At 40.6% G+C, this 6430-nt stretch overlaps 1 pseudogene; it reads left to right on the top strand.

Moving 5' to 3' along the window:
• Nucleotides 1-1806: 1806 nt before the first annotated feature.
• LOC102475221 (PEST proteolytic signal-containing nuclear protein-like) overlaps nt 1807-6430 on the top strand; it is a 6487-nt pseudogene continuing 1863 nt past the window's right edge.

Genomic DNA, 6430 nt, shown 5'->3' with positions numbered 1-6430 from the left:
AGTTGTCCTAGTCAGGGTGAGACATGGGAATAAGAAGGGGCAGTGGGAGGGGCTGGGCAATTCTCCACCACAGCCCTTGTCCCAGACTCGCCAACAGGACCAGCAAGAAGAACAAGCAACAATCGATAAATTCCACTATGAGGTTTCTCAATAAATCGTGCTTATCCATGCAATGAATATATGCATATTTTTAATGTTTAAAATAATTTTTAATTATTAATATTACATCATCACTTGAGAAAATCACGTTATAAATAAAATATAATTTTATTATGAGGCTAGAGAGATATAGAGAGATGACAGAAAATAGATTAATAGAAATAGATTGATAGATATAAGATAGATGATGGATAGATAAAAGATAGAGATATATAATAGAGAGATGGATAAAGGATAAAGACAGACAGACAGAGATAAAAATTCCAAAATGGGGGGCTGGCAGGTGGCATGATGGTTAAAGGCACTGGATTCCCACATGGATGACTGTGGTTCGAGTCTCGGACCTCACGGCTTGCTTTCTCTCTCTCTTTCTCTCTCTCTCTTTCTCTCTCTGCCCCTCTCTGGTCAAATTGTAATAAAGAAATGAATAAATAAATAATAAATAAAACACCAAAATGGTCCTCTCTGAGAAGCAAGATTAAAGGGAGATTTGAACACTACATGCTAATTATGAACTTGTGGAGAAGTCACATGACCTACTCACGTCTCAGTTTCTTCTTCTGTAAAATCAAGATAGTAGTACAATTATTGCTATTATAGGAAACCAATAAGAACATACATTAGAAGCAAGTCTTAGAAGAATGTGTGGGACCAGCAGTTAGTGTAATGGCTGTATCGCTGGACTCCCACGTAGTCGACCACAGTTCGAGTCCTGGACCCGACGGCTTAAACTCACGCCGGGCATGTGTGCGTGCATGCCCAAGATCCTGAGAGGAGAATGGAGGAGAAGGGATTACGGCGTGGCCATCCCCCCTGGGTGGTGATTTCTCGCTTTCTGTCTCTCTGTCTCCCTCTGTCTTTCTGACAATGACGAGAGCACACGTGCCCTATAGCAAAAAAAAAACAAAAACAAAAACAAACAAACAAAAAAAAAACTCTCCAAAAATAAAAAAAAGAAAAAAGAAGAGTGTGTGTACCACATCCTGCAGAACTCTCAGCCGGGATGTCTTTTTTCTATGGCAAACAGCATGTTCATAATAATGACAAAAGAACAAAAGAAAAAAAGAAAAGAAAAGAAATAGAGGTAATTTAGGAAAAGAAAGTGAGAATTTCAAATGGAGGCTCTGGCTGGGGTGGATGAACCAGGAGCTTTTCTAGTGAGAGCCAAACACTCCCACGCTGCTCCTCCAGGACAGTCGCAGACTCAGGACACCAGAGTAGCTGGAAAGGGACCAGCAGGACCAGGCCAGTGTTTTGGCACAAACAGAAACTGACCCACCCCTTTGGATGGGATCCACCAAATCCAGGAAAAATACTCAGAAAGGGACTCCCAACCCTCAAGAGGCATCTCCTGCTCCCCAGCTGGATCCCTTCTCCCTCAAAGGTCTCCCTTTGAACCCTCTTAGTTCCCTTACCCTATGCTAAAAGACCTTCCCAGCCCCGCACAGAGCTACTGCCCAGCTCTGCACACCCCTCAGCCTGAGCAGGTCTATAAATGCTGTGTGGGTGTCACAGATGAAAGCAGCTACAGGAACTCCAGCAGACCAGGGGTGTGTCCTTCACAGTTGCCCATGCTCTGACCCAATCCCACCTTGCATGGATGGGTCACCTGCATGGATGGGTAAGAAAATCCTGGAAGTGTCAACTATGAGTGGGGACCAAGCGGGAGAGAAGGGTGCAGTAAAACAGCCTTTGGAGGCTCCTACTTCCTCATCAAAAGAGTGATGACGATAGTGATCTCGCAGGTTTGTTACTAAGTGAGATAACACACAGATGGTTAGCTCTGAGTTCAGATTATTATATTCTTACACTGACTTTCTTTAAAGTAAATCCTCAGAAGATGGGCAGTACTTAACCAGAGATTCACTACCCTTATTTTTAAAAAGTAATTTAGGAGCCAACCCCATGGTCTGGTGGTTAACAGAGCCAGATCCACATGGCCAACCCCAGAATTTGTTGTTTAAAACAAATTCCAACAGCTTGAAAATTATGCTGAGTATGTGTGTGTACATGCCCAAAATCCCAACAGGATGAAGAAATGGAGAAGAGATTGTTTTCCCTCTCTGTCTCTCTCTAGTAAGCAAACATGCCCTCTGGCGATCAAGAAATTTTTTTAAAAATTCAGGGTAGTGCAATTGCAGATGTTTTATATTCACTTCCATTTTAGGAGCCCTATTTGTGGCAAAGGTAGCAAGAGTAGACCCAGAAACTCAATTGAGATAAGACGTGTCCTTTCTGAGGACAGCAGCTGGCTGAAATGCTCATAGAAAACCAGGTTTAGAGATTTCGACCACTAAAGACCCTCTACCCAGACTTCACCCTCCTGCTCCCCAGGTCTAGCCAGGAGCCAGGTTAAAGTACCCTACTTATTGTCTCTCTTTCCATCTCTCTCTCTCTATTTTTAATTTTTTTTTTAATTTTTAAATTTAGCTCTCTGCTGCTCTTTTGTCTTTCTAATTCTTACTTTTCTCCCTGCCCTCCATAGGGTAAACCAATCAGCAGCCATCTATATTTGAGTTCTGAGTGGCCCCATTAGCATGGCATGTGGTTTTCATTTTTGACAGAAAATATTTTCTTCTCCTTTTCTTATTGTCTTTGTCTGTCTTTATCTCTTCTTTGGTCATTTTTATTCCTTTTTCTTTTCTTTTTACCTTTCTCACTTGTCTGCTCAGCCTCCACACACTGAATATCTAGACATGTTTAGGCATTCAGTAGCCAAATATCTGAATAATTTTAGGGTCAGATTAATCCTCAGTTTTCATTGAATCAGCTGTGCAAAGGGAAAAAATTGGTACGGTTTACAGACTACAGGTCACCTCCTTCTGCATTCCTCTGAATGCTCAGATTTAACTCCAAAAAATAGGAAAAAAAATGTATAAGCCATCAGATGACCATAAGCCACCACAGAAGCATAAGAAATATGAAAAATCAAGAAAATATCTCATCTCTAATGGAAAAGAATAACTCCTCTTCCTCCACAAAGAATACAAGGGAACTCATGGAAATGTCAGATAAAGAACTTAAAATGTTCATAGTGACAAAGCTAACAGGGATGCAAGAGAATAGAGACAACGAATTCCAGAAGACGCAGGAAAAGAGACACTGAGTTCCAGGAGATGAGGAAGTTCTTGCACGATCTGAAAGAGGAGCTACACATCATAAAAACTTCCCTTGAAAATACCAAAAGCAGATTATATCATGCAAAAGATTGAATCTCATATGTAGAAGACAGAACCACTGGCCTAGAAAAATTCACCAAAAAGTTTGAGAAAATAAACTCCAAAAATGAGAATAACATATGAGTAATACTAGACACCATTAAATGCCCAAACATGGATTATTGGTATCCCAGAAGGTAAAGAAACCTATTCCATGAAATCCTGGAAGAAAACTTTCCAAACCTAGAGAGGCACTCAAATATCTAGACCCAAGAAATACAAAGGAACCCACATAGAATCAACCCAAGAAGATCTTCTCCAAGGTACATCATAGCCAGATTGACCAAAACCACAGACAGAGACTAGATACTAAAATTGGCAAGAGAGAAACATCATGTTACTTTCAAAGGATATCCTATAACGCTAACATGAGATCTCTTATTGGAAACAATGCAAGCAAGGAAAGAATGGGAAAATATATTCAAAGTGTTAAGTGAAAAACAATTTCAACCAAGATTACTATACCCAGCAAGATTATCTTTCATATGGGAAAAAAAAAAAAGACAAAAACATTCTCAGTTAAACAAACGCTGAAAGAATTTACCAACACCAGACCAGCTCTCCAACAACTGCTGAAAGAAGTACTATACCAGGAAAACTAAAGTCGAACACACAGAAATAAGAGTACAAGGAATCAAGAGAATGGCCAGCCTAATGGTAGGGACAAGTCCAGAGTTGAATGTTAACTTCCAGAGTTTAAATGGAAATATCAGACCACAGTAACACTGCAAATTCAATAGAAAAGAGATTAATTACCTAAGTCTGAACCAGGAAATATAATTTTATTTTTTACTTTAGATTAAAACATTACTGATTTTCTTCAATGCTTTGATTTCCATATTTAAGGATTTTTGTCTTCTCTTGAACTGTTGATAAGGTCATCTACCTACTATTTGAACTGAATCCTAACCTTTTTCCTGGCTTTAAGTTTTAAGCAAATTTCTCTTAAATTTTTTTATTTGAATCTATTAAAACTAAAACTATTTTTTTGAAATTACAAAATGCATTTAAAATTACCTACTAATACTTATTTAATGACTGCAGTAAGCTATATAGCCCCACCAAGGTGCTACTTTATACTATGTTCACTTTACTCACTGAAGTTTATGCCTTAAGTCAGACATGTGTTCATAAATATGTATATATCAGCTGTGTTCGCTATTGAAATTCTTTAAATTAATTAAGATCTTTAGTGAATCAATAAAATGTGTAAAAAAAAAAAAAAAGGCATGTAAAACAACTGTACATACCAGAGACAGTGTGGGAGAAGGGGGGAGTTGACAGGCCCTGACGATAGAGGGTGTCTCAGGACTCTGAGGTCCCCGACTCCAGGGGAAAGATGTTCCTAAGAGAGCTAAGCAGGTCTTGGGCATTACAGCAAACATCTGGGAGCATTTCTTCTCTCTGAGCCCCTGCAGGACCATGAACTGGCCCGGATAGGGAAAGCCCAAGAGCCACACAGATGCTGGACAGACCTTTATAGCCACGTGCTGGCTGTCTGGCTCTCACCAGCATGAGTAAAATCTATTACAGATAATTCCCATCTTTCCACAATATCAGACTTTTATTTGTTTGTGATTTAAACAAACTTAAATTGGTAGTCACAGCCAATGGGTGAGGTGCAGGTTCTGGTGTGAGAATCACAGCTAGAGTAAAAACAAAAACCCAATTTCTAAGAACATGCACAGATATTAAGAGTTAATAATATTAACTCCAGCAAGTGGAGCAGTTAATAATTAAGCATCCAGCCAGGAACTAAATCCTAATGATCATGTGTATATTACTTACATAACTACATAATAATAGATTAGCTTATATAATTAACATTAAGCACACCATGCACAACGTAGTTAACTAGAGAGGAGAGAGAAGAGAGGTTAACAAAGCAGGACCTAAGTCTCTAGGAAAAGTCAGAGTCCTGCGACAAAGCCTAGTCCTTGCAAGGCAGGACTAGGGAAGGTCCCCATCTTGCAAGGCAGTCTAGGGAAGGTGGCTTCCTTCTCAGGATGATGCTGCAATATGAGGGTTTTGGTGCAGAGACTCTCAGAGAGAATGCACAGCCCTATAGCATAGGTGAGTCTTGGTCAGTGCCTTGCTTTTTAATATCCTCAGGCTCTACCACTTATCCAAGGTGCTATATGCGATTCATATGCATGTTAGATAAACAGGGCATTTATAATGGGGGCTGGGGGGCTAAGTCATTCTTACACACGAGGTACACGTCAGAGAAGTTTCAAGTATGGAATCGCTTTTGGTCTACTCACTGGCTTTGTCACTGCAGGTGGGATCTCTTCACCACACAGAGCCTCACCTGGAGACGAAAACCCAGGCCAACATGGCTGAATACACAGAACCACAGAGTGGCAACGACACATCCGCACAGCAACTTTAGGTGAGCTGGGAAGAGGTAGAATCATCCCTAGGTCCTGGCCAGACAGAGCAGGGAGGTGACGGCACTAGTGGGAAAGCCCATACTCTGTCCTCCTGACCCCTCAACATCAGTACCTGATCCTAAGATTCTTGCACATTTTACTTTAATAAATAATATTTAAATTGCAAGCAAAAGTCTTAGCAAAGAGCTTTACAATTGGCATGTCCCTTCAAACCACAGTTTCATTACTAGGTTTCTATGAAAATTATAAAATATGATCAAAATGTTACATACAAAGTTGGAAAAATATTCTTCAAATTACATGAACAGGGCCAGGAGGTAGAGTATAGTGGTTAAAGCACTGGATCCTACCTGGTTGACTTCATGATTTGAGCCCCAGATCTGGTGCTTAAAAAACATTCTGAAGGGACCAGCAGTTAGTGTAATGGCTATGTCTCTGGACTCCCACAGAGTGGACCACAGTTCACGTCCCGGACCCAGTGGCTTAAAACTCACACCGGGTGCATGTGCATGTGTGCCCAAGATCCCAAGAGGAGAATGGAGAAGGGATTGTGGCATGGCCATCCCCCCTGGGGGAGGGGGGTGATATCTTGCTTTCTGTCTCTCTATCTCTCTCTGTCTGTCTGTCTGTCTAGCGAGCACACATGCCCTATAGCAAAAA

This window comes from Tupaia chinensis, unplaced genomic scaffold (assembly GCF_000334495.1).
Source record: "Tupaia chinensis unplaced genomic scaffold, TupChi_1.0 Scaffold000294_2, whole genome shotgun sequence".
Lineage (NCBI taxonomy): Eukaryota > Metazoa > Chordata > Mammalia > Scandentia > Tupaiidae > Tupaia > Tupaia belangeri.
The sequence above is the reverse complement of the archived record's forward strand: the minus strand, read 5'-3'. Positions and strand labels throughout refer to the sequence as shown.